Source organism: Peromyscus leucopus, chromosome 9, assembly GCF_004664715.2.
Source record: "Peromyscus leucopus breed LL Stock chromosome 9, UCI_PerLeu_2.1, whole genome shotgun sequence".
Classification (NCBI taxonomy): Eukaryota; Metazoa; Chordata; class Mammalia; order Rodentia; family Cricetidae; genus Peromyscus; species Peromyscus leucopus.
The window spans coordinates 87,926,818-87,954,637 of NC_051070.1; the positions used below are offsets into that span (position 1 = coordinate 87,926,818).

At 40.1% G+C, this 27,820-nt stretch overlaps 1 protein-coding gene and 1 pseudogene across 4 annotated transcripts in view; both read right to left on the reverse strand.

Annotated features, from left to right (window-relative positions):
- Positions 1–27,820, reverse strand: part of Fhit (fragile histidine triad diadenosine triphosphatase) — a 1,516,285-nt gene that overhangs the window by 750,000 nt on the left and 738,465 nt on the right. The gene's annotated exons all lie outside the window — the stretch shown is intronic.
- On the reverse strand, positions 7,741–8,922 carry LOC119088563 (annotated as a pseudogene).

The window sequence follows — 27,820 nt, forward strand, 5'->3', positions numbered from 1 at the left end:
CTGAGCCACAGTGAATTTTCCTCTCCAGTGCAACACACATACTTAAGCTGTCTACAGTGTCAATACTTCATATTATCCCTACGTAGATTTAATTGTTGGAGACTATTGCTTTCTGCAGGCTATTTCCATGTTTGCTCATTAGGCATTCCAAGTTGGTACCTTACTTAATGTCCTTTGAGAGCATCATTATTTAGGAAAAAGATTGATAGGGACAGTCATAAGTAGGTTGGGGTGAAGATCATACCCAAGTCACACTGTTACCTAACTCAACAGCTCTGCTTTTAATCTGTTTGTTATGCAGAGCTTCTATGTATGATGACAACCAATGAAAAGAGCTGTGCATCCTAAAGATGAAAATGGACCACCATGAGTTTAGTAGAAGTGAAACAAACACTCTCAAGACAAGGTTCAACTTTGCACTGTTGTCAAAATCAGGCACAGGAAAGCATGCCCTTCAATAAAAGGTGAAACACAAAAGCCACACAATAGATCTTAGCCAACAAGTAGGATTTATTAATGCCAAGAGCATACCACCAAGCCCTATGTACATCCAAGTGTTGACTCAACCAGAGATTGAAGTGATCACAGTTTGCCTAACTGTGGACCAGGACATGGTTAAAGCAATTGCTAAACATTTCCTACTGTGAGTTAGGCATCATATCAGGAACAGGTGGGATTCTATGCAACCAAATCTGATACAGCCTTCATCATCCCACAGTTCACAGTCTCATGGAAGCATGATTGTTGGCTAAATTGAGTAGCAAGCAGAGACTGGACTGCCTCTATGATCCTGTGCACTACATCCTATTGATTTCACTCTACTGTCAACCCACTTAATCTCTACAAAGTGATGATGAGTATTTTATAGAGGATCCACTGAGTCACAAAATGCCATGGGGCTGCAAAACATCAGAGTCTGGTATGAGTCTAAAAGAATGGTCTCCATGTTTTGAAGCTCAACTATCATATCCTATTCTCTCACTCAAATATTATCAGAAAATTAATGTAAGATACATCTGAAACAAGGCCACTAGAGTGAGGCCTGGGGCACAAATGTAACCACATTTGAAGAAATGACTCCAGGGGCTGGAGAGATAGCTCAACCATTAAAGGCTAGGTCCACAACAAAAAAGGCAAGACTTGATCCTGGAGCTGAAAGGGGAGGAAGAATAGTGAAGAGGAGAGGAGAGCGGGGTTGAGGGAATCAGGAGGCAGATAAAATAGCCTCCATGGACCCACAGGGACAAAGGCTGGGAAAGTGAGAGGACAGAGACTCAGCACCCGAGATCAATTACACAGGAGGGTGGCAGGTACACAAGAATGGCAACTGGAGGGAAGAGAGGCTAGCGGAAGCCTGGCTGAGCTAGTGAAGCCTGGCTGAGCTAGTGGGAAGTCCGTGAAGGGACCAGAAAGGGGCAAACAGCTATATATACATGCTCTCAAGCACTGTTGTGGCTGCATCTACCCACTAGGAAAACCTCTGTCTACAGCAAGACTGACATGATACTCCCAAACTGGAGACCAGCACAAGCTGGCCCTGTTCTGGATTGTTCCATGTGTTCCTGAATATATCACCATAGTATACCAGGTAGTTCCTGTGAGTTGTACTTTGCAGATGGTAGCTCCTCAGGTGGAGTCCTCCCAGTTTGGTCTCTTGGCAAGATGTGAACACCTGTGGCTTTAGTATGGAAAGTGAACCGTGAACAAGGAAAGCTTAAAAATAAGGCTATTCTCTTCAAAACTTTCCATTCGTAAGTGGGAGAAACAGACACACACACACACACACACACACACACACACAATATTGAATACCATGGGACATTTGTTCACACTTAAAAGCATTTAGGTGTTATTTCATGTAAATGTTGAGAAAGAAAAAGACTCCTGTTAACTACCTCTTGGGAGTCAGATTGCTTTTTTTTCCTTTAAATAACTTCGGGTTGAAAACATTTTTTCTTTCTTTTCCTTTGTTTTATTTTCTTTTTGTTGTTGTTCACAAGGACTTAATCACATTTATGGAGACTTATCATAAAGGACCAATTGCTCAGCTCCGAGAGAGTATGGAGCTCTGCAGATATGATCAATCAGCCAGAGTGGCCAGCTCTTGAGTTATGATTGCTCTGATGGTTATGAAATGCACACTGCCCCCTCACCTTCCATTATTCCCTCCCTGGAGAGAGCAGAAAACCTTTGAAGAAATCCACTGTTGGTTTTTGAGGGACATTAAGCTTCAGAATCCTAATCATCACAGTTTTGCAAAACCATTTTTGCAGAAGCATGTTCCCAGGAGTTGCCGGGGTGAGGCTGTGGCCTTGAATGCCTGAGAATCAGCACTGTCATCAAGACCTCAGATCGGGGCTGTTTTCTAAGCTCTTCTGGCCATCAGCATTCACAGATAAGAAATGGAAAGGTAAGATCACAGAATGAGCACAAAATCCTGCTCAACAATGGCCAGCGATAGCAGTTATTTATTTAAGTTAAAAAAAAAATCCACTTTTTCAAAATCCTCCCTCATCTACAAGAAGGGTTACCATACCAAGAGGTTGTTTTGTGGGAGGGTATACCTTTGTTCTTTATCTGCAGAGCTTGGCAGTGTCATCTGAGCAGACTGAAGACAAAGCCCCCTGGTAATTTGTCCTGGCAGTCCTCTGAAAGAAGCACAGATGAACACAGAGGTGGAACAACCCGCTTAAAAAGCAGGACTATGGCTGAACAGAGTTTACTAAAAGACACTCATAGGTCTAGCTCAAATAGGCATGGCTTGGGGACAGAAAAAGGTCTTCCCAGCTCTCATACATTCATGGCGTGTCCCTGTCACAGGCCTTGAGTCATGCAGCAGACTCTCCACTCTATTATCTGCCCAGCTACTATTCATTTTCTTTCCATAACATTTCTCACTTTCTCCTGTTGCATTCTCACTTCCATATCCCAGGTTCAGATTCCTGTGATGTGCATTCACTCCCTGCTCCCTCCTCCTCTTCTGGATATTTTAATAGGTTCCTAATTGGGCATGTCCCTGTCACAGGCCTTGAGTCATGAGGAAAAGGCCTCTAGGTTAAGGATAGTACCTGAGTATTCCACTGTTGAGTTATAAGCTGGAAAATTATATTTGAAATAATCAGATCAATTGGATATCAACTAAAAACAGTTTTATGAACTTTATAACCTAATAGCATGCAAAGATCACCAAGACTGTATCTTACTGCTTAACTGAAACAGATTTGTTCTCTGGCCCTTTTATCTCCTCACTGTGCAAAGCATCTGACAAAGAATTCTTTCATAAAGACCATGCCAGTGCTCACTGTCTTCCGACTCTAGAAGTGTTGTTTGTTTGTAGGGAACATAGCAATATTCAACTTCTTAAAGCCCTACTGACAAAACAGAAGACTACCTTATTTGTCCAAAAGCCACCAATTCCAAAGACATCTCTCAGTGAGCTAAATCGAGGGAAATTTTTAAGAGAAGCAATTATCATAATATCAGACTGTAAGAAAAATAAATGCCTCAAATACTGTTATTCATTTAATTTTTCCGACAACCCAACATTTATCTCTGTTCACATCATATAATAGAAATGTTTCTTATTCTGTTCATTTTACAAAAAATGGATACTTTTAATATTCATAAGATGTACTTCCCATAGTTGATCCCTTTCTTTAAAAAAAAAAAGTTTGAAAAGAAAAAGTATTACATTAATTACAAACCAACGTGAGGTGTAGGAAACGATGCAAAGGAGACAGAAGGAGGTGGCACATGGACTTCAAAGTGGCACTTCTCTTTGCTCCCCAGGTGTTGCTCTGAAGATACGCACTAACACTAAAACATCCATCTGCACACAGGTAGCTGGTTTCTTCGATAATATTCAATTCAAATCAAACAGTAATTAAAGCTCTTAATTTGTATGAGCACTGTTCCAAGATTAACTAAAGGGCTTAGGGGAGCTAAAGGAGGGGCAATCAATTAGGAACCTATTAAAATATCCAGAAGAGGAGGAGGGAGCAGGGAGTGAATGCACATCACAGGAATCTGAACCTGGGATATGGAAGTGAGAATGCAACAGGAGAAAGTGAGAAATGTTATGGAAAGAAAATGAATAGTAGCTGGGCAGATAATAGAGTGGAGAGTCTGCTGCATGACTCAAGGCCTGTGACAGGGACACGCCCATCACTGATGGAAGAAATGCCACTTGTGGTGGTTTGGTGGGAAGGATTTTCTTTCACAACTGTTGAGTTTCACATGAAAATCTAACCTCACAGAGAACTGTAGATAACGCTGGGAGACATATCAGAGACAGAGACATGATTTGGGGAGACAATTTTCACAACCTTATACTCACAATTGGAAAAAGATATCTCCATAAATTCAGACACATTTTTCTTCCTAACAGCGGCAGTGACAGAATCAGGACAGTGACTGCGTCTCTTCACCCAGCAATCAAGGGAGATGAAGTAGATGAGGCAGACAGAGGGCAAAGAGGGTCAACACTGACGGAGCCCACACCAAAGGTTCAATTTTCTTCTGGCATACTGAGCTAAAATAGCTTCCCTCGTTAAGCTTACTTTTTCCATCCAAAGGAAAATGAACACATATTCACATTATAATAATTTGAGAATTTCAAAATTAATGAAAAAACTAAGCCCTGAATCTTAAGTCAACTGAATACAGTCACAGAATAGACAGAGCCCCCACAGGCTTCTGTCACACTCGCATGTAATAAAAACACCAGTCATGCTGATGCATCCATCAGTTTTATGGCCAAATTAATGACCAGATTTGGAGAACTCTGGAAGTTCCATAATGTTGATTTTTATATTTCAATTTTTGCATGTATTAATGATCAGACAAGGAAATCATTAACTATATCCTAAAAAACTAAGACACAGGAGCCTCAATCTCACATGTCCTTTGCTCTAAACAGAATCCAATTCTGTTTTAAAGAATGCCATTTCAGTAACATACACAACTGATAATTGTAATGAGCCAGGCTGAATCGTCTGCCACTGATAACATTCTAGAACTTGACTCACTGAAAGAAAAAAAATATATTTATGCTTCTTTGATATAAACAGATCTTAAGAGAAACGAAGGCTAACAATAACATCAACAATAGCTACAGTACCTACTGAGTAATCACTTTTGCCAGGCAGTGGGACAGAGACTTTTAACCCATTGTTCACAACTTTTACATTACATATATTCAGTGAGAAAATTCTGCTGTACAGGTATGAACTAAAAGGTCAAGATGGGGTGGATAAGCAACTCAGTTACTTAAATATTTTTTCTTAGATAAAACAATACCTACTGCAGGTCTAAAAACATTCTTTTTCTTACTAATAGATATTTATATAATCATATTAATAGTAATTATTAAGCTCAACTGAAGTAGAAGAGATGGATTTAATGCTGTGAATATTCCTTTAAAACTCAAGCTCCATCTTTGCCAGAAGACCTGCATTAACCACTCCAGCAAAGGCCAACTGAAGGTCCCATTTTCCATTAATCACTCTAAGCAGCCACAGAATATCTGGAGAAGCTATAATCCAGAATATTTAAGGGAAATCCCAAGGGGAACAGTACTAGTGGTGTGGCCACTTATAAATGCAGTCTTCATGAATGTGCTCCATTGCTTAACCTACTCGGACCTCATATCCCTTTAGTGGAAATCAAAAAGGGAAGTGAACAGGAAAACAGAACCAAGGTGTCTATTAATGGTACTCATCTCAGGCTCTGTGGTAAGCATTATAGAGAAAAGACACAGTTGGGTGGTGGTGGCACAGGCCTTTAATCCCAGCACTCAGGTGGCAATACAGGAGGATCTCTGTGAGTTTGAGGCCAGCCTGGTCTACAGAGCGATTTCCAGGACAGCCAGGGCTACACAGAGAAACCCTGTGTCAGGGAAGTGGGGAGGGGGAGAGACAGAGGCAGTAAGACAGAGAGAGGAAGAATCCAGCACAGGAACTGGTGCACAGCCAACTCCCTGGCAGAACTGTCACTACCGCCACTGCCTTCAGGATGAACCGTGACATCAAAGACTTCATGCAGTGAGGCTACAAAATCAGTCAAAGAATTCTCCAAACTCCATGTCTCCTGTTTATGAAGGGGTAATATACTTGAAAGTAATTGTCATGGGACATCAAATATAAACAAAACAGAAGACAACTAAGGTGTCCACATCACTAAAGAGAGAGCCTACAGCACAAGAAGCTCTGCTTATGTTAGCATGAAGACACTTCAAACACCGAAACCAGGCAATGGTTCCAAACTTAAGGGGAAGAAATGCAAATGTCAAGTAACTATAAATCAGTACTTAAGAGAGATGTTGGCCGGGCGGTGGTGGCACACGCCTTTAATCCCAGCACTCGGGAGGGCAGAGCCAGGCGGATCTCTGTGAGTTCAAGGCCAGCCTGGTCTACCAAGTGAGTCCCAGGAAAGGCGCAAAGCTACACAGAGAAACCCTGTCTCAAAAAAACCAAAAAAAAAAAAAAAAAAAAAAAAAAAAAAAAAAAAAAGAGAAAGAGAAAGAGAGATGTTATTTGAAACAGTGACTGCAGTAAGGGGAAAGAGACTATTGTCATTCTGCAGACAGCTCTGTCTTTGAGATTTATACATGTCTCCAAGGTCAGATGGAAAAAAAAATTCTTTTCTAGAGAGAAACAGACAAGACTAAAAACAATTGGTATGGAAAAGTGTAATGAACAAGTAGCCTAACTTACGCTGGGATTAGCTAATTTTAGGAAGGGTTTTTCTAAAGAAAGGCTGTTCTGTATCCAGGTGCTTAGGCCAAAGTTTCAGAGGGAGATAGAAAAGTCCAAGGAAAGTCCAAGAAATTTAAGTATGGACAGATAATTGGTCAATGGGTACAAATAGTCCACATGATTATTTACAATGCAGGTAATGTGGAAGGTCTAATTCTGGACTGAAGAAGTATATGTGCAGAATATGGCATCTTATCTAAGCCATGGAGAAGAGTGACTCCTGACAAGTCATTCTCAGAACAAAAAGGGTGTGATTCTGCCTGTCTCTTTGCTATCGCCCCCCTTGTATTTCCTCTCACCCTTTCTCTTTTTCTTCCCTTCTTCCTTTCTCTCTCTTTTTCTTTTTTTCTTCCTTCCTTCCTCCCTTACTCCCTCCCTGCCTTTCTTTCTTTCTTTCTTTCTCTCTCCCTTGTCTCTCTCCCTCTGTTCCTAGCCAGTGTCTTACTATGGAGTCCAGGTTGGCCTTGAGCTTATATCCCCCTGCCTCAGCCCCTGAATAATAAGCATACTCAGACTACTGATGGGCTCCAGTGTAGTTGAAAGCTTTCCCCGGCCTTCCTGGCCCTGCAGTCTTCCATTTGTCCAGTCCCACCTGGCCCCTCGGTCCCTCAGCCACTTATAAAATAATCATTCAGAGGCTGAATATTAATTGTAAATTATAAGGCCCATTTCTATTAATCTATAAGTTGCCACTTGGCCATGACTTTACCAGTATTTTTACATCTTGCTTCTCCCGGCCAGTAGTCTCTCTCCTCTCCTCTCCTCTCCTCTCCTCTCCTCTCCTCTCCTCTCCTCTCCTCTCCTCTCCTCTCCTCTCCTCTCCTCTCCTCTCCTCTCCTCTCCTCTCCTCTCCTCTCATCGTCTTCTTGTCTATCAGCTTGTATTTCCTGCCTGCCTCTAAGCTGCCTTGCCATAGGCCAAATGGCTTTATTTATTAACCAATCAGAGCAACACATATTCTACATCATTGCCAGCTGATGGAACTGTTTGAGAAGGATTAGGAGGTGTGACATTGTTGGGAAAAGTATGTACTGAGGGTGGGCTTTGACGTGTTAAAAGACTCATGCCACTCCTGGTTTACTCTCTCTTCCTCCTGCCTGAGAAGACATTGTGAGGCCTCAGCTACTCCTGTGGCCATGCCTTCCCCCCCACCATGGACTGTAACTCTCTGAAACCGTTACATGTTTTCTTTCAAGTTACCTTGATCAAGGTTGTGTCTTGGCAATAGAAAAGTAACTATTACCACAGGCAATTAAAAAGTTGGCCATAGAAGAAACAATTTTAAAATTTGAAGATTTTAGAATATGTTCCATATTTTTCTCTGGTCTGATCACTTATTTGTTACTCTTAAAGACATATGTTTACTGGACTCAGACTTAACAAGGACAGCCTATGTCTCTTGGCAATCTGTTCCTGGTTTTTTCTTTGGCTTCCTTCATTCTCTAGGCCAAAGTTTAACATATTCTGCAGCCTCCTCTGTTTTTTTAGTATGTTGTTTGCTCAGAGCAATTTATGGGCATTTGTGTTGGAGGACACATGGGGCAACAAGAAGCTGAGTCTTGGGTGCTTTGGTTATGGGCTTCTTACCTTCATTGTTTAAATACTTTCTGACAACACGTTGGTGGACATCATCTCTTTAGAGAGATTGATTCCAAAAGGTATCAGATTCTGAAAGCTTTGGGGCCCAACTTCTAAGGCACAGTTGTGTCTGTCAGTCCAGGAATATCCCTCTCTCCTTTGTTTATAATAACCTAGTCAAGAACACTCAGATTGACATCTACAATGAATCTCTGAACAGAAATATGCTTCCTTTCTTCAGTTCTCCTTGTTCTATATATCAATAATGTCCCTTACTAAACAGCAGGCACACTGCCATGAGTCAAGACACCCTTCCTCATGGGATAACCTTGTTTGTTATTCCCCCACTTATTAGGACCACTTAACACTTCCACTGTTCACCCAGAGCATCAGCAGCTACTTCTGTGGCCTAATGCTTCTATAGGAAGTAAGAAGTTTGTGACTATCAGCCACTTCAATGAGTTTCTGACTGCTCGTGCCTGGGAAGGAGATATTCAGCTTCATCTTGCCATAGCCTGGGAGTTGCTACAAAAAAAATTGTTCAGGGATTTCTTTGTTTTGTTTTTGTTTTTTTTTTGTTGTTGTTGTTGTTTTGTGTGTGTGTGTGTGTGTGTGTGTGTGTGTGTGTGTGTGTGTGTATTGTTACTGTTGTTATTACTGTTTTTGGTTACTTTTTTTGTTTTTTTGATACAAGGTTTCTCTCTCCTGGAACTTGCTTTGTAGATCAGGGTGGCCTCTAGCTCACAGAGATCTGCTTGTCTCTGCTTCCTGAGGGCTGGGATTAAAGGTGTGCACCACCACCACTACCAGCTGTTTTTGGTTCCTTGAATGTACTTTCATTAATCAGAATTTTTGTTTTATTTTGTTTCTGATACAGGGTCTTACGTTAGGAATGTGTTTATACATATCCTCAAGTACAACAAAAATATAAAATTAGGTACCTGTATAAAATGAGGGCTAATAAGATTGAGGTAATGGTTCATTTATTTTCTTCATTACCTGATGCTTTTCTTCGAAGAGATAAGCATGGAGGAAATCTCGGTGTTTAAATTTGTCACTGGGTTTCTGATTGTAACTGGATTTCCAAAAAACTGTTCCTTACCATCAGTAGTACTCACCTCTGCATACCGAGTGCAAACCATCCTAGCAGGCAGCACACTGGCCAGAGCAAGTAGCCATTACTAGAGATTGCCATACAGTCCAGTGGACTTACTGCTAACACGGTTCAAATAAATGTTTGCATTTTAGACCTAAACTACTGAGAATTGCATATGATTAATTTTCTATTTGAGGTATTTCATTCTAAATATAGATGTACGTAGCCGGTTTGCATAGAATGCCTCAGAAATCAAGTAGAGTGTATGCACATTCATATCTTAAAGAGCAGGAAGCTCACGGTTTGATTTAATGATCAACCCAGAATTTAAACTGGTCTAACAAGGTTAGAGAGCAACACTGTCACATCCCAGTTACAAGAAGTGAAAGGTGAATTGTTTTTGAGGGATTTGGTTTCTGTCTTCCCACACCAGAAAGCACAAAATGAAAGCATAGGGAAGCATGGGGCGTCTTTGTTGCATTACAGGCCGTTAACTGGTCTTCGTGGTACAAAATTAACAGTAACGAGGATATGAACAAGTAATAAAGAGTAAGAACAAAAGTTAGAAAGAGCAACAGTAGAAGTTCCAGCATCAATATGCTGAGAGCTCACAGTGTGCTCTTCACTGACTGAGCTACTGGCTTTACCATCTAACTTCATCTTCCCAACAAGAAAGTCTCAAGATCTCAACTCACAGAAAAAGACATGAGACACAGTTACAAGAGTGGGAACCCAGAATGACCGGAGTGCTGTGGGATGTCCTGTATGCTGTGAATATATGTTGTTATGATTGATTGAAAAATAAAACATTGATTTGCCAGTAGCCAGGCAGGAAGTATAGGCAGGACAAGAGAGAGGAGAATTCTGGGAACAGGAGGGCTGAGACAGAGAGACGCTGCCAGCCACCAGGAGGAGAAGCGTGATGTAAGATACTGGTAAGCCACGAGCCATGTGGCAACGTATAGGATTATAGAAATGAGTTAATTTAAGATATAAGAACAGATAGCAAAAAGCCTGCCATGTCCATACAGTTTATAAGTAATATATATAAGTCTCCGTGTGTTTACTTGGTTGGGTCTGAGCAGCTGCAAGAGCTGGGTGGACACGGGAATACTCCAGTTACAAATGGCACCCAATGGGTTGGCAAGAGTTTCCTGAGAAAAAATATTCTAAAACGGAGCTAAAAAACAGCTTCCTAGTTGTCTCTCTCAAGTTAGCGGCAGCCTGCGGGTTTGAGCTACTCTATGGCAGGTTTGTGGCGTGCGGCTTGACCTATTCTATGTTACATAGAGGTGTCTCCAATCTGTGCACTCTGCTGTGTGTTGGATATAGTTTTTGCTAGTTTACAAAAAAAAAAAAAAAGAGGTTTCTGGGCTACATGCTGTTGGATGGAATCATAGACCCACTGCTTCCCAGAGTCTGTGGGAGCATGGTTCCCAGAGCTGCCAGTAAACATAACACCACCATGTTGGGAAGCTGAGGTGGGCAGGGCCAGCAGCAACAGCTGCCATTTCAGTCTTAGAATGCTGCAGTTTAAAGCAATAGATTCACAATAAGGCAGATTCAGATGGGCTAAACCTCTAAACGGTTTACAATGTGTGTAAAAATGTACGTAGGCTTCAAAGAAAAAAATATACACAGTTATATAAAAACCGACAGTTTTTAAAAATAAAGTCTTTAAAAAGACAGTAAAGGTAGTATAAAAAATAAGCCATGGATCTCTGTGAGTTCGAGGCCAGCCTGGACTACCAAGTGAGTTCCAGGAAAGGCGCAAAGCTACACAGAGAAACCCTGTCTCGAAAAACAAAAAAAAAACAAAAAAAAACAAAAAAAGCCACGTAAAGATGGATATTACACAGAGAATCTGGATTGTGTTCTCTTTGGGAATTTTAACTGCAGATAGACATTTGATTGTAAAAGCTGTTGAGTTAAGCCAATATGTATATTTTAAATGTAACTTGACTTCAAAATTTGGATCTAAAGATATGTTGCTTTGGAAAGGAGGCTCTGCTTTTGTTTCCACAGAAAGCAAGAGGCTATGGATTTGTTCCAGATTAAGATACATCAGGTTGGATCCAGGCAAGACCCCCTGAAAGGTCTCTGATGACACCATGGCCCAAATGATCCAATACCCAGAACAGTTTCAAGGCAATTGGCTCAGACAATACAGCCTCATGGACTACCCCATAAGCCTAAATTTTCTTTGTGTCCCCATAAGATACAGCACCCTCATCCAGCAGGAAGTAGTATGAGAAGCTACACTCAAATTCCCAAATATATCAAGCTGGCTTTGGAGATGGAATTGGCTCACTCCTTCTCTAAACCCAAGCATATCGCTTAAAAAAAAAAAAAAAAAAGATTGAGAGATTTTTCTGTCCCATATCAGAAGAGCCTTCTGGTGTGGGACAGAGCAAAACCAATATTTTTATTTAAAGCAGGTTGATTATAAATGTGATCTCTTTCTAAAGAAGAAAAGGGGATATGATATAGATATAATAGAATGAAAGGGTAGGTTAATGAACCTACTTTTAAAGAGTAACAACTTGTTTAGAAATGTTTTACATTGCTATGGATTTTAGTTTATTGATACAAGTTTAAACTTAATTTTGTTACACTGTATATATACACATATATATTTCTAATTAATTTAGTTATGCTATTATATATTTCTACTCTTGTTTGAGATATTATGTTTATGTAACTCATTTAGATTGTAATGGATAATGTAAAAAATACAGATTAATAATTAGTCATCTATGATAGTGAAGCTCATAGTCATATTAAGTTTTCTAGTTATACATAGATATAATTCAGTTAGGCAGGTAATCTTCAAACACATCAAAGACCTACAAAATATGGCATTTAAAATGTTTTAAAAATTTAGACTTTCTGGACAGTGAGACATGTCTGCTCCTAGCAGCACTGATTTACTTCAAAGAAGAGGATGGGCATCGAAGACAGTCTACATGGAGTTTATCTTCTTGGCGAAAATAGCCATTTGGGCAAGAAACTGTTCTTACTTGGACTACTTGATCGACTGGACATGCAGGACCCATAAGAAGGTGACCACTGAACTTTGCTTGACAAAATGGTCCTTCAGGTTCCTGCCAAACATTCTATAGGACACAGAGAAAAGTGACTGAGTGACTCTAGGCTTGTGGGCTAAAGATTAATGGATGCCCCAACTTTACAAAGGAACTTTGGATGACTATCCAGGCTGCCAGCTGTCTTTGTCTACTCCCAAAAGTTGCTTACATCCTTCTCCCATTTCTCAAGTAATAGTATATCCTTCTAAGGTCTTTGATGTAGTTGAAGACTAGATAGTTAAATTTCCTTAGTTATGATAAAAGGTAAGTTAGATATAAAATCTTATACTCACAAATATAGGATAGATAGAATATCTTCTTTAATTTTGCCAAATACAAATAGACTAGATATTATAAATAGACTAGATATTGTAACTGTAATTTTTGCTTGATAATTGTTTTGTTATATGTAATTTTACTATGTTAAAGTTAAAATCTTCCCTTTTAAAAAAACAGAAAAGGGGAAGTGCTATGGGATGTCCTGTATGCTGTGAATATATGTTGCTATGATTAATTGATTGATAAATAAAATGCTGATTGGCCAGTAGCCAGGCAGGAAGTATAGGCAGGACAAAGAGAGAGGAGAATTCTGGGAACACGAGGGCTGAGACAGAGAGATGCTGCCAGCTGCCACGAGGAGAAGCATGTTGTAAGATACTGGTAAGCCATGAGCCACGAGGCAAGGTATAGATTTATAGAAATGAGTTAATTTAAGATATAAGAACAGATAGCAAAAAACCTGCCATGGCCATACAGTTTATAGGTAATATAAGTCTCTGTGCACTCAAGCATAAGGAAGTAGAACAAATGAAAATCTCCCTGTGTACTGAAAGCAGGCTTGGTTAGGTTTTAATAATCTTCACACTAGTGGCTCCTACAGCAAAGAAAATTCCCTTCGTAAACAAAAAAATTAGACTTAATCTGGCTCAAATTCTTGAATGACTAATGAGGAAAATGGTGGTTATCATGATGGTGATGGTGGTGGTGCTAGCTTTGACAGCAGAAATGAGGATGTATTAAACCATCTCTTTTTATGAGTCAGGTATCACATTCCTAGCACCATGTGTCAGGGTTTTCCCCTATTATATCACACACCTATTCAGTTGTGTTGCAATTTCTTTTTACAGGGAGCATTCTATTTTGTTTTTGGTATGGATAAAAGAAGAAAATATATGAAATAAGAGAGTATGCTGAAGGTGTAAAGAAACTATTCGTAACAGACACTGAAAATTCCCAATGACACAGAGGACATCTCACCACACTGAATATCAAATCGAAGCCACATACCAAGGAGTGTGCTATTGAAGAACAAAGCAATATAACTATTGTTTGGAGAGTTACAGATGGGATCCAGTAAAAGGCACTGTATTAATTATATTGTTTTCCAAGGAACTTTCCTAAGATAACCCAGGACAGCAAGACTATAGAACATTCACAATGAAACTGTCAAAGAGGACTAGACTTGAGGGACCTTTGGGAAAAAAGAGATTTTAAAATAATGTACTGCCTGCCCGAGGTTCAGACATGCCTGTCTCTGCAAGTATGACCACATTATTGATTCTCCAAGGAAGAAAGGAAATATGACTTTGTCCCACAACTGACATCAAAGTTACAATGTGATGCATCACTGCATAAAAGCATTTGCAAATATTTTTTATTCTCAGTGTCCATAGTGTCCTAGGAGAAGATTGCCATGCCCATTGTTTTAAGATACTGTGGTAAATAAATAAGTGCTGAAAAAAAAATCCAAGAGTGAGGCAGGCTAGGAAAGGGAAAGGGTATAAATAAATATTTAAAATGTACAAATCCTCAGAACCAAAGATCTCGAAATTCTCTGCAAACCCAGGAGTCTACTGATCAAGACATACTAATTCCAAAATGGCTTCCGTATGGCTGGCTATTTATCAAAGGTTTTATTGATCATTATGACCCGGCAGAGTATAGGACATTTCTGAGCACTGATTATCAAACAGCCTCCTCATAGCCCCTGTCTCTATAAACTAATGGATGCTGTCAATGCTTAATAGGAACTGGAGAACACATGATTTCTCATGCGTGATAGAAGGTACACAAATATTTGCAAAATAATTAACATGAGAAAGTGCATAAATGGGTTATTCAACAGCTGGTATTTTCAACAAGTTCTATTTTTAATTAAAAGATGAAAAAGATGGAGCCAGGTCAGATGCATTTTGTTTATTTTTTCACACACAAAAACCATAATCCAATCATAAAATGATGGGTCACAGAGAGTCAGGGCTCCAAGGACATGGAGCCTATATCTCATGGTGCAGACAGTCATAATCTCTTGGACAAGTCCCCAAAGCTATGTAACACCAAACATTAGTCAGTTTAGGATCCATCAGCAAATTGGAGTATATCCAAAGGGGCCTGACAGGTTAGGCAAAGAAAGCTCCGTGTACGATGCGTTCCTCTACTGATGACTAAAAATCTATAGGTTAGAAAGGAGCAAGTTCTGATGTCTCCTCCATTAATTATTTAAAGGAATATTCCAGAGGATAGTAAATCAACAATTTCTCATATAATCCCCTTTTGACTTCAAAGATGTGCTTGCACTAAACAAAAGTCAAAATGCTTTCCTTACTCCAAAAGAAATCTTAAGCATTTTTTAACTTTTGAGGGAGCAGCCTCTCACCAATGAATTTGGATCTATTCACATATTTTGAGTCAATTTGGAGCACATACTCTACTATTAGCCATTAGAGCATGGACCCAGTCTTGGCTAGCTAGTTACAGTAATACAGAGTTCACTATAAAGCTTATCTATAGCTAAAAATGAGGAACTTCAAAACTCTCTTGCTGAGTTTGTCAGTTTTTAAACTGTATTATGTTTCAAACGCACACAGAAACAGATAAATAAAGTCAGTCTTGATATACTCATCACTCTACAATAAATAACCAGTCATGTAATTCAAAGTCAGACTTGCTTTAGCTATTCTTACCTTCTTTGTCCTATATTATGTGAAAGCAGCTTGTAGATGTCACATAATTTCATCTCACATTTTTTTTGTATGTAACACTCCAAGGAAAAGACTTCGACAATTAGGCCTCTAAAAAGACCTATAAAGTTAAATTAACAATATGACAATACAAAACACCTTTTAAAAAGCAAAACTTAGCAATGATAAAAATCAACAATATTATGTGGAAGAGCATAAATTTCTACTTGTATTGTAAATTTAAATTCAAAACTACCTCTTAAAAGTCATAGGTATTTCCAATGATTTTTGTTCTTTTTTGTTTTGTTTTGTTTTGGAGACAGGGTCTTTTACACAAGCTGTCCACGGATTGATAACACTGGCCTCTAATCCTCTTGCTACCACATTCCCAATGTTGAGACTGCAAACCTGTATCACCACATTTGGTTCAGACAGTGCTGGGATTCAAGCCAGGGCCTGGTACATATGATACAATCACGCAACCACCCGAGCTACACTCCCCTCCCATGCTAGTAAAATGTCTCTATACAAAGTTCGTTTAAATGTGCTTTATTAGAACCATGCCCCATCGCTTTTTTCCAGTAGAAACAGCACAGAATATCACCACAGGTTTTCAATATTCTGAATTTTTCAGGGTTACTGATTTATATAAGTTCACATGATGTCCAAACAGATAACACAATCACAAGCCAACTGGCTCACCTATGAAGCCACATGCATGAGGTATAGAACAAATATGAGTTAATGCCTGCTAAAGAATGCCCATGCAAGATACTCAGCTAGTATCATTTGGCATCATCTTATCAAATCTTCCTAACAAGGCCTGGAAATGTTTGGGGACTTGGCCGCAGGCACCCAGCTAGTTAGGGAGAGAGAGAGAGAAATGTAGCCAGGCTGGCAAAGCCAGCAAGTCATACTCTCATCACTGGCTGCACTAACATTTGACTATACGGTCTTCAGACCTCCCTTAAGGGCAACATAAGCAGAGGGAACACACAGAACAGGTTTCAGGAGCTACTTAAGGGAGAACCAGAAACTGACTCTGGATGACTCCCGAAATTTCACCACCATTCATCTTTAATTACTGCTGAGAGTCAGAAACACTAGCTGGGGAAACGTTTTCCACATAGGGGACCCACTAATGAAAGCAACACTTGAGAGAATGTTACATTCTACTTGAAAACACCTGGCTGGCTCACTGCTGATGTCACCTTCTTTTAAGATCCTCTGAAGAAAGCACAGATCTTAGGTGCAGCAATTAATAAGTGGAGTTATGAGTACTTCCACAGGCTGAGAGTAATGTGTCTTGAGCTTCCCTCTCAATTACCCAATGCTTGGGCTTCCTGTGGTGCTTGGCAATCTGAAGCTTGCCAACACAGAGGAAGGAGCCTACCCTTGACTCAGAACACTTCATTATTACATTTTACAGTACAAAGCAGTAGGTCCTGGAGGCGCTAAATCCCTCACAAAGATGATGAAGTCTTTAATGCCAAGCTGCTTGCACAGCAGTCTGTGCTCCTGACTCTGTCTCATTCTTCTGCTATCTCACAGACATGAGCAGGTAACAAAGTTAAAGTTCATTACCCAGAAAATCCACTTTGCCAGCCAACGCAAATAGATTTTGGATGAACATCCTCCATACCAGTTAAAAATGCCAAGTATTAAATGCTCCTTTTCAAGTGTTTGCAAGAATGAGAAGCCAACATTCTGTGATTCCTATACAAAATGTTCTAAGAATGATGATGAGGCTAGAGCAGGAAACTTTCCCAGAGGGACAGAGATATTCAAAAGATGAAGACTGGTGCTCCCCACCCCACCCCACCCACCCCTACCCGCAGTTAGGGTCAGGCCCTGTGCCCTGGCTGACATAGCAAGCCAGAATAGGTCACCAATAAGAAGACAATTGGGAGACTCGAAAAAATAATGAAAAGTAGAAATGTTCACTGGTTGTGGCCTAGCATGAAGGTGAGGTTTAACAAAGCATAACTAGGCAGGCAGGTCATGGTGTGGCCCTGCAGTCACTGCTGTCGTTCTACAATATCACTCAGGAGCAAGGGCATCTAACAAGGTGTAAGTCATTCTGCAGGAGAAAAGCTTCTCTTCCAGCTGCCTCAGAGCCTGGGCCTTTCCTTCTCCTAGCATGAGATTCCTGGGGAAATCCTAATTTCTTGGCATCCATTTTTGGGGGTTGAGGTGTCTCAGGAGCATGTCTTCCTTCCTGCCAGGCAGGTCAGTTACACAGCACAAGGTTTCTTTGTCTGCCATATTATTCTTTCTGAGGTGATCAGGAGACTAGAGCAGCTGAACAACTGCCAGAGTCCTGTGGTGAAGATGAGAGGTATTAAGATGTGTGGTCCATCCACGTGTTTACTGAAAGCCTGAGCCCCTGTTGTCTCGTAGCAGAAATCCAGACACGATAGCATTGCTATAGGCCTGGCCTGTGTTGTTGTGACTGGCTTATCTTGGTAAAAAGTTACACTTACTCATTTCTGTATTATTATTGGCGGAGTTGCACACATGCCACAGCTTGCATGTTGAAGTCCATGACAATTTGCTGGAGTCTTATACCAAGTGGGTAGTGATGACTGAGCTCCGGCCGTTAGGCTTAGAAGCAAGCATCTTAATCAACTGAGCCACATTGCCAGCCTGGGTAGGTACCTAGAAGTAGTCAGTACCGATAAAGATAGCCAGGGTAGAGAGGGGTGCCCATGCTCTCATGCTAAAAGCCCCAGAAAGCATTTTAATTCTAAGGGCAGACATTGTACTTCTCCCTTGAGCTATTAGTCTAGTGCCTTTCCCCCTACTCCTGCTTTTGAAATTAATGTGTTCAGGCATGCAGGAACTTGATGCTGATCTCCAAAGAAAAGATATGAGTCACTCCTGTCCTACACCTCTACACCTAACAAAGGAATTCATCTGAGGTCAAAAAACTCTGCCAGATCTAGAAATGTCCTTCTCCAGAAAAGGAATGTTAAATTTTCTCACAACTAAATCTTGCTTTGTGAGATAGTTTTCTATAAGCTGTAAGACAGCCACAAGCATAGCATGCTGGGAGTGGGGGCAGTGGTGATAAATGGTTGAGGGGGGGTTCTAAATCATAATAGCAGTAATTCACTTTTCCTTCTATTTCTCTCTCTCTCTCTCTCTCTCTCTCTCTCTCTCTCTCTCTCTCTCTCTAATTTAGGGAAACTGAGGTGACATTAAAAACCTGACTCAAAGCTCCTTTCTGGGTTCTAAGTCTTGTTAATAAAAGGATTCAGAAACAACCTTAGGACAATGATCCAGGACGATGTTATCAGTATTTTCAAGAAAAACAACAGGATAGGAGTAGGAAAGCTATAACACAGCTGCAGGGATGAAGGGAAGAAGCAAAGAAGACAAAATCTCATGACTTTTTAAGTTAAGGTCTAAGAAAACAGGAATGTTTGGCAATGGAGATCTACAGACAGTGTGAGAGCCAAAGTTATGTTTTAAGTTTTTTTTTTGTTTTTTTTTTTGGTTTTTCGAGACAGGGTTTCTCTGTGTAGCTTTGCGCCTTTCCTGGGACTCACTTGGTAGTCCAGGCTGGCCTCTGTTTTAAGTTTTAATTATTATGTTTAAGAGATCCATGAAACAAAAATGCCTCTGATGTGCAAGCCCCTTGCCCAAGGACAGATAGTTCATAAAATGCTGGAGGCTATTGTTTATGGGAGACAGCAAGCCATATGTTTTCACTCCCCTAAACAACTTTATTTGACAAAATTACACCACATGTGCTCGATCACTTGTGGGAGGGTACATAGGCAGGAAATACATCAGGATGTATACTTGCCCCTGATTGGACTGGATGAGAAATACAGTGAATTGGGGGAGTTGCCTTTTTAAGCCCCTGCAAACTGTGACTTGGGGTCATTTCCCTAGAAACTTTGGTATGGATCTGGCCAGAGTATATCAACCTGGCCAGTGTTTAATTAAAGCTTGCTTCAAATTTAACTTTAAATTGTGGTAGTATGTCTTATTTTTGGCTGATGAGATTAACAGCAGCTCATGCAAGAAAGAGTTGGGATCATCAGAGAAAAAGTAAAGAAAGTCTAGAATTTCAGGGAAAGAATGCTTAGGCTCTGGGCCAGCAACCAAAGAAAAGTGTGTGTGTGTGTGTGTGTGTGTGTGTGTGTGAGAGAGAGAGAGAGAGAGAGAGAGAGAGAGAGAGAGAGAGAGAGAGAGAGAGAGAGAGAGAAGCTCTAACTCAGGAAAGTGGGGAGGCTACAGTGCAGCAAAGGCATCTGGGATATAAGCATATTTTCTCATTAAAGGGATAATTATTCCTCCCATTTTCTTAGTGAATCTTCAAGTGACTTAGATTAGGAGGAGAAGAATGATGTCTTCTGGAAAGGTGATTGACAGGCCCAGCTGCATTAACTCTTAAGGGAGAAGATAATATGTGCTGTTCTAATCTTTGAAGCAGAAAGGACTGTTATGTCTCCTCAGCCACAGGTTTGAACTCCAGGGCCACAGGTTTGAACTCAGACCTCTTCTTTTAATCATGAGGAAGTAGTTGTCCATTAATGGGCCTCAACAAATCCCTGGTATCTCATATTTTTATATAGTATATTTAAGTCAAAGAAGAAGTAAATGAGCTGTTTACCTTTCTAATGTTATGAGGGAAATATGAGGCGAGGCTTAAGGCTGACCATGGGGATCAGTTCATCATCAATGACCTTTAACCCTGTTATTTCCTGTGACATTTCCACCCTCAGGAATTGAGACTCTAAACCAATTTAGAAGGCAGACTGAAAAGGATGTGTAGAATGGCTTAGGGTCTCCACTCTCATTGAATTTTACCCCTGGGAGAGGCAATCAAGAAGACCCAAACAGATGGAGTTAAACTGCAGCAGGACCATCTGAGTACAGATCTATTGCAAAGAAAAGGAGACAAAATTAAGACAGCAAATGAGTCCAAAGATTAATCGCCATCACTGTTAAGATAAATTAGAAGTTGGTGGCACATGCCTTTAATCCCAGCTCACTGAAGACAGAGGAAGGCAGATCTCTCTATATTTAAGGCCAATCTGGTCTACAAAGCAAATTCCAGGGCAGTTAGGTCTACCCAGAGAAACCCTATCTCAAACAAACAGATTGGATTAGATAAAGTTAGAGCAGAATCTAGAGACTCTGCCACATGAAGCACTGGCCAGGACAGAACCAGGAACACAGTGACTTCTGTTGAGGGATGGGTATTGAGGCCCTTATTACTAAATAGCCCCACCTGTTTTTATCTTCTGTTCTCATCTCTGGGGAAAGATTTACAATTAGTTGGATGACCCTAAAGGAGAGACTAGAGATAAGGGCAAATGAGCAATCACATCTCCAGGACTGCTTACTCACACTTCTTGCCTTCAATTACAATCCGACTCTCCTGTTAGGACCCACATTGATGAAACTGGGAACCACTAGATCTCTGTGCCTTTTTCCTCTGTGGCCACACTGAAAAAAAAAATCTTGATTTTCTGCTTTTCACTATTAATTTTGCTCTTTTAACTGGCTTACTGAAGACAAGTAGCAAAGGCAGGCTTGTTAGGGCAGCCAAAGGTACAGATTCTGCTCCTAATTCTAGAAATACTACAAATGTATATGTGACCACTATTATGTTGACCATAGCTGCTAAATAATAGTTAACTATTTCAGAAGAGAAATGAAGATTAAAAAAATAATACCAAGTTTCTATACAGAACATGGACCTGTAGAGCCTTTACTAAGGCAGTCTGAATGACTGCCATAAAGCTTGGCTCCACCTCTGCTGGTCTACTCCAATTTTGATTTATTTACTCTGTATTTTATGCTCTATTGAGAGAGCATTTCCATGCCATGCCAAGCATCTAATAGGATAAAATTTCCAAAAGTGAGTACGAATGGCAGTAAGGGGAGCCAGGGAAGTAGACATTTTCTTACAATTTAGAATAAATAATAAATGTTAGAGAACATGATTTTATACTTCCTCAAGCAAATATTATTACTAATTATTTCCCCTTCCAAAACAAGGGCAGTGATGTAGCATAAAAGGAGCGATACTTTTGAAACCTTTCCTTGACCCAAGGAAGAAGCACTGCCTAGAAAATTTGAAATACCAAGTTCAAGTTGCAACTCACCAAGCTAGGTTGGAAGTCTCCTTCCAAAGATGCCGAAATCCTTCGGATCTCTTTAGAAACATGTCCGAATACTTTCTATTTCTAGGAAAGCAATAAATACTCTGGCTCCTATTACCATCCAATTTCAAGGAGCATGTCTTAAACCATTTTATCATTTTGTTTTTCATCTGAAGAATACATTTACATAGACTAGGACACTATGACTAAGATCAAATTGTAGTTTTCAAAAGTATAGCCTACATCCCTTTGGCAAATACTGTGTGTAGCACTGACCCCACATATATTAACTAGAGCCACCTGTACCCACTCCACTAATCACCCACACCTGCTTCTCCAGACTGCTGCTCACTAAGATACCCACTAGAACATCTGTCTGCTTTATATAGATTCTGCAGAGATCAAAATTAGCATAACAGGGATTTAAACTATTATCGCAAAAGAAGTAGTCAATATGCTAATTTCCAAGGCTCTGTGCCTAATTTTCATTAGGCTTACCCTAATTTCTTTTTCCGGTTTTGGCATGAGGGCCTGAACCTATTTTCATTGCCAAAAAAGATGGCCATACTTACAGATGGCTACAGGGAGTGAGGAATACCTTCCATTTCCCATTTCCCAGAGTCATCAGCTGGGGCATAATTATTCTGAACAATACACAAACTGGACCTCAGTTCCCCTTAGGCTTCACATGAAGGCAGGCTGACCCAACCCAATCCCAATTCTGTTCCCTTTAACCAAGATGTGTGATAATTTTCAAGGTCCAGGGACACAGGCAAACTCTAAAACAGTAAGCCAAGTCAATGAGAAGAAACGACATTCTACCAACAATTATGTGTCCACAGTCTAAGGAGACAGGAGCTCACTTACCTGGGCCAGTGGTTCCCAGTCTTTCTAATAATACTGTGACCCCCAACCATAAAATTATTTTTCTACTTCATAACTCTAATTTTGCTACTGCTATGAATCATAATGTAAATATTTGTTTTCTGGTGGTCTGAGGCGACCCCTGTGAAAGGGTCGTTCAACCCCCAAAGGGGTTGCAGCCCACAGATTGAGAACACTGACCTAGGAACTAAGGACAGTGTCTGTGGTGGATCACAAGCTGGTTACAGAGCACACAAGCAAATGAATGAGTGAATAACTCTGTTTGGGCTGAGTGTTCATATGGTTTATGGACTCCTTACCATCCTGGTCTACAAGACACTTAAAGAGGAAGAATCCCAGTAGTGATTATTGCAGCCTCCAAGAAAAACCAAAAAAGACCATAGGCAGGGCAGCACAACAGGGTTCCTACCATGGGGCTCCTCCCACATTGCAGAGTTCCTTCTCAGCTTTACTTAACATTTGCTCTATTTACTCTTCATCTGAGCTTCCTTTCTGGTTTTGGCCTTGAGGTAATGAGTTCAGAACACTCTTACTTGGGACGGTTTTGATAGCCATTGAGCTTCTGTGACTTCAACATCCCCCACACTGAAATAATCACACTAAGAACCAAGAAATGCTCCATTGCACTCAAGGGATTCATACCACTCAGACTAATTCATGATGCTTTCAGCTGCAAACAAGGCTCTATCCAGTCTTCTTGTGTATATTGATAACAACAAATCCAGGTGTTTAGTTAATAATGCCTAGTAGTAGGAAGAAATAAGATACTATGTTCAAACAAACCACTCCCTTTTGGTAAGTAACAAAATAATACTGGCAGAAAAAAGCCATCACCTATCATACTAATACTATCTGCTAGAAATGACATTTTATCATTTTATAGTTAGTCTTTATTCTGAACTCCTCAATTATTTTCAACACAGTTATCCTAGTGTTAAAAACTAAGATTTAGCCGGGCAGTGGTGGTGCACGCCTTTAATCCCAGCATTCGGGAGGCAGAGGCTGGAGGATCTCTGTGAGTTCGGGGCCAGCCTGGTCTACAAAGTGAGTTACAGGAAAGGTGAAAAACTACACAGAGAAACCCTGTCTGGAAAAAACCAAAAAAAAAAAAAAAAAAAAAAAAAAAAAAAAAAAAAAAAAAAAAAAAAACCTAAGATTTAAAATGTGTTTTCCCAAAGTCAAAACTATAGGTACTGTAGACCAGGTATCTCTCTCCAACCTTCCACTGCTTCTCATGAGGCTGAACAGTGCAGCCTCAACTATTCAGACAAGATTTCTCCGACTAACAAGTATCCATCAGTACGGTTAGAAATAAGCGCAGGCTTGCAGAGGAAGAGACCACCACTCCGATGGAAGCGTCTCCACAGGCAAAACTTTACTTTTGATCAAGAGGATCTGACACGTGGAGGAGAAAGGAAGTGACCTGGTTTAAATTCTAATGCAGATGGTGACTGTGTCATTCCCCATTGGCTGGGCTCTTTTGTGATTGGCTAATTTTAAAAGACCTGGTAAAAGAAATAAAGGGGGAAGGGCCAGCCACTTTAACCTGAAAATGTGGTGGGGAGGCCTTAGTGTAATGAAAGGTTTCACAGGGTAGAGGGATTCAAAGATTTGCATAAAAGATTTTAGTGCCTTGTCATAAACACAAATGTTATAGGATTTGGTAGAAAACTCATATTTAATGTTTCTTACAGTACCAAGAAAAACTTGAGATCTGAGTTCCCGTCTCATCTGTGTGGCATTATTACTGGAGAAACAGTGGCTCCCTTTGGAGTTCTTAGTCTCACTAATAAAAGAATTGAAAATGGGCTCAGAAGGCCACACCAGGATGATTATATTCATTTGAAAGAACAACAACGGGGTAGGCAAGCTGTCAATCTCTGCAGTTCTGGGAGGAGAGGGGTGGGGAGGATGGATGTGGGGCCTTTGGAGCTCAGAAAGCAGGGTGCTCAGTCATGGAGAGTTGTGGGCAGCTGCATGGTGGAATTTAGAAGGGGGTCTTCAGGGAAAGAGTGAGGAAACCCAGAGTTGCAAGAAAGCATGCTTAGGCTTTTGATTAGTATTAGAAAGAAAATAGAAATAGAAAGGGAAAGTTACACGATTTTGACTTGAAACAGTGGGAGCTGTGGAAGTGTTCTAACCTTTAGAGCTCTGCAGAGTATCATGTCTCCACTCAGGTACTGGAGGTTGATCTGAACATCTAATCTGCTAACTAGAGGAGGCAGTTTTCCCTTGATGAGCTTCATCAAAGCCCATATTTCCACCCTTTCCCATGGTGTTTCAAACCCTAAGGAGGGGCAAAGTTAATGTTTGCCTTTCTAGTCTTCAAGGGACATGGGCAGTGGGAACCTACGCTGACCAAGAGGGAGGGGGTCCTTCCTTGGGTGGCCTGTGAGGCTGTTAATCCCCCAACAGGAAAGCAGAACACAGACATTGAGTGTGAGGGACAAGGAACGTGAACAGGTACAGGAGAATGTAAAAATGCCTTTAGGAAACCTCTTATTTTTCAGACCAATTCAAAAAATAATTTAAAAATCATATCTCCTACTAATCCATGCGTTAGTAATAGGTATCATTTACTGAGTGCTTATTTTGTTTAGAGCTCTCTATGTAATTTAAAAAGCAGTCAACAATCCTATTAGTATCTATTAGGTACTATCATCACACTGTTTTCCAGCTGAGTATCAATGTAGAGATCTTCAGTAACTTACACAATGTGATGGTTTGGATATAATTTGACCCTTTGGAAATGCATGTTGGAATTCAATTCCTGATGCAGCTGATGGAGAGGAGGTACAATTTTTAAGAGGTAACTGACTATATTAACACCTTTCTCATGGTAGTTGGTACATCCTGGAGAGAGCAAGGTAGCATGAAATAATATCATCCTTGTGTTTTGTGTTTTAGATCCACAGCCTTTCTCTTCTTGTCCTGAGTGGAAGCCATACGGCTTGACACATGTGGTAGCCCGATCGGAGACTCGAGCCTTGGTTTGTGAATCTAAACTCATCCTTGATAAATTAGCCAGTTTCCTCTGGGAACAGCTCACTTGGTAAAGTGCTTACCTTGTGAGCATGAGGATGGGGTTCAGTCCTCAGAACCCATGTGGAAAAGCTGCATTTTTATAATCCTAGCGCTGGGAAAGGAGGGATAGACAGAGCCCAAGGGCTGCCTACCTAGACTACTTGGAAAGACACTGTCTCAAAAAATAAAGGTGCATAGTGCCTGAGGAACATCCCCTGGGACACACACACACACACACACACACACACACACAGAGAGAGAGAGAGAGAGAGAGAGAGAGAGAGAGAGAGAGAGAGAGAGAAAGGGAGGGAAGGAGATAGATAGAGATTGGTGAATGAATAAATGAATGAATGAATGAATGAATGAATAAATTACCAATTATGCAGTCTCTGGCATTTTGTTATAGAGTTATAACACAGGGTAAGACACACTGACAGCAAACCTGGGCTTTTGACCAAAGAAGTCTAAGTTGTGTTGTGACCTCTGATCTACACTTCCTTTACTGCTCAGGACTACAAAATGAAGAATATCAGATGCTAAAAAACAATAAACTCGATCTCCTTATTTGACCAGCATGCACTGCATGCTGCTACCTCTTTGTCTTTTAAAACCCAAGATCCCTGTTGCTTACAGCATGGAAGGCAGTCTAGGAAAGAACAGTCAACCTGCTAAATCAAAAGATGAGCTTGCCCATTTCAACACAGGTTCAGAGTCACGAGATCTGCCGAGATGAGGACAGCAAACTGCCATCGACACAGCAACCACCATGGCTGAAGTATTACGTCAGGAAGCAAGGCCACCAGTTACGCTTTGCTCAGAGCTTACCACAGGTTAAAAGACTCACTAACAAATTCAGATTAGAAAACGAAACCATAAATATACTGAAATACCATCTTAAAATGAAGAAACAAGAATCTAGAGCCTATTCAGAATCAAGGGAAACTAAAGCCTCCCCCCGAACCAGAGCCCCACGGGAAGAAGGGCTCTCACTGAAATGCGGACACAACCAGCCTTATAAGTGCTCCATACGAAAAGCTGTAATTCTATTTTCTAATTGTATACTAGACGAAAGAAAAGCTGACCAGAACAAAAACATAATAACTAGCTAGAAACAGTCCATCAGAATTCTTGGATTATAGACAATGCACATGAAATGCTATTATCTTCAGCCACAGCCAGAAGATGTCAGACAATCAATTCATATAACATGCCAGCTTAATAAAATCTGCATACAAAATTTATGAATGCAGTAATATTCCTTTTTATCACAAGTTATTAATGGTCAATTTAATGAACAGCTACAGCTGGAGTGCTTTGGGTCTGTATGATATTTTAATCATCTTTAGGCATGGATTTAAACGAGTTTCGTTTTATAACCATCAGCTATTTGAGATAAGAAAGCTTTAACATAAGTACTGAAATATTTTTTGGGTAAGTTACCAATTTTGTCTTAATGATATTATTGATTTTCTTAAAATTTATTACAATAGATATAAGACTTAATGTTTCATTCTAATTATATTTGCTTTAATATCTATACTATGATGCAAAAAGCGTTGCTTAAAGCTGCAATACATATTCAGTTAGTTTAAAATCCCCTCTATTCCCTTTCCAATAAAAAACATTCTAGTCTTGTTTGTAGAAAACAATTTTGCTCTAAGCTATTATCCTCTAAAAAGTATCCTGCTGGAATGCTGACATGATAGACATAAATATTCCTGGAATTAATGTGCTATATTCCCTCAAGTACCTTACTTATTTTCATTGACTAGTTGACATATTCTTTTTTTAAAAAAGGCAGTATTATGCTCAGTTCTACTCTTCCCATAGATTCTTGTCTAAAAATAAATTTTAACACATGATGCATATGTGGAGGAGACAACAATCCTTAAGAAAGCTAAAAAAAAAAAAAAAAACCCACCATGAACAAAAAAAAAAAAAAAAACACCCACACTAGTTATATGGTAATCCAGACACAAATCATATACAATATTGAAGACCTTCAAAGACAGTAACTGAGGATGTCATATACCGGGGCACTGGAAGCTTGGTACACAAGTTATACTGATCCTGTGGAGTCATCAGAAAAATATGGTTATCTAGCAAAAGAAAGGGAATCCTGATTGTAAGTATGTCTTCAGGTGTAAGCACTGCTGGATAAATTGGTAAGTGGAAAGTAGTAACACTTTAGTTAGCTTTCCGTCACTAGAACAGATACTGGAGACAAATCAATTTATGAAGTGCAAAGGTCTATTTTAGATGGTGGTTTCAAAGGTTTCAGTCTTTGATCTTACGCTTGTTATTTCGGGCTTCA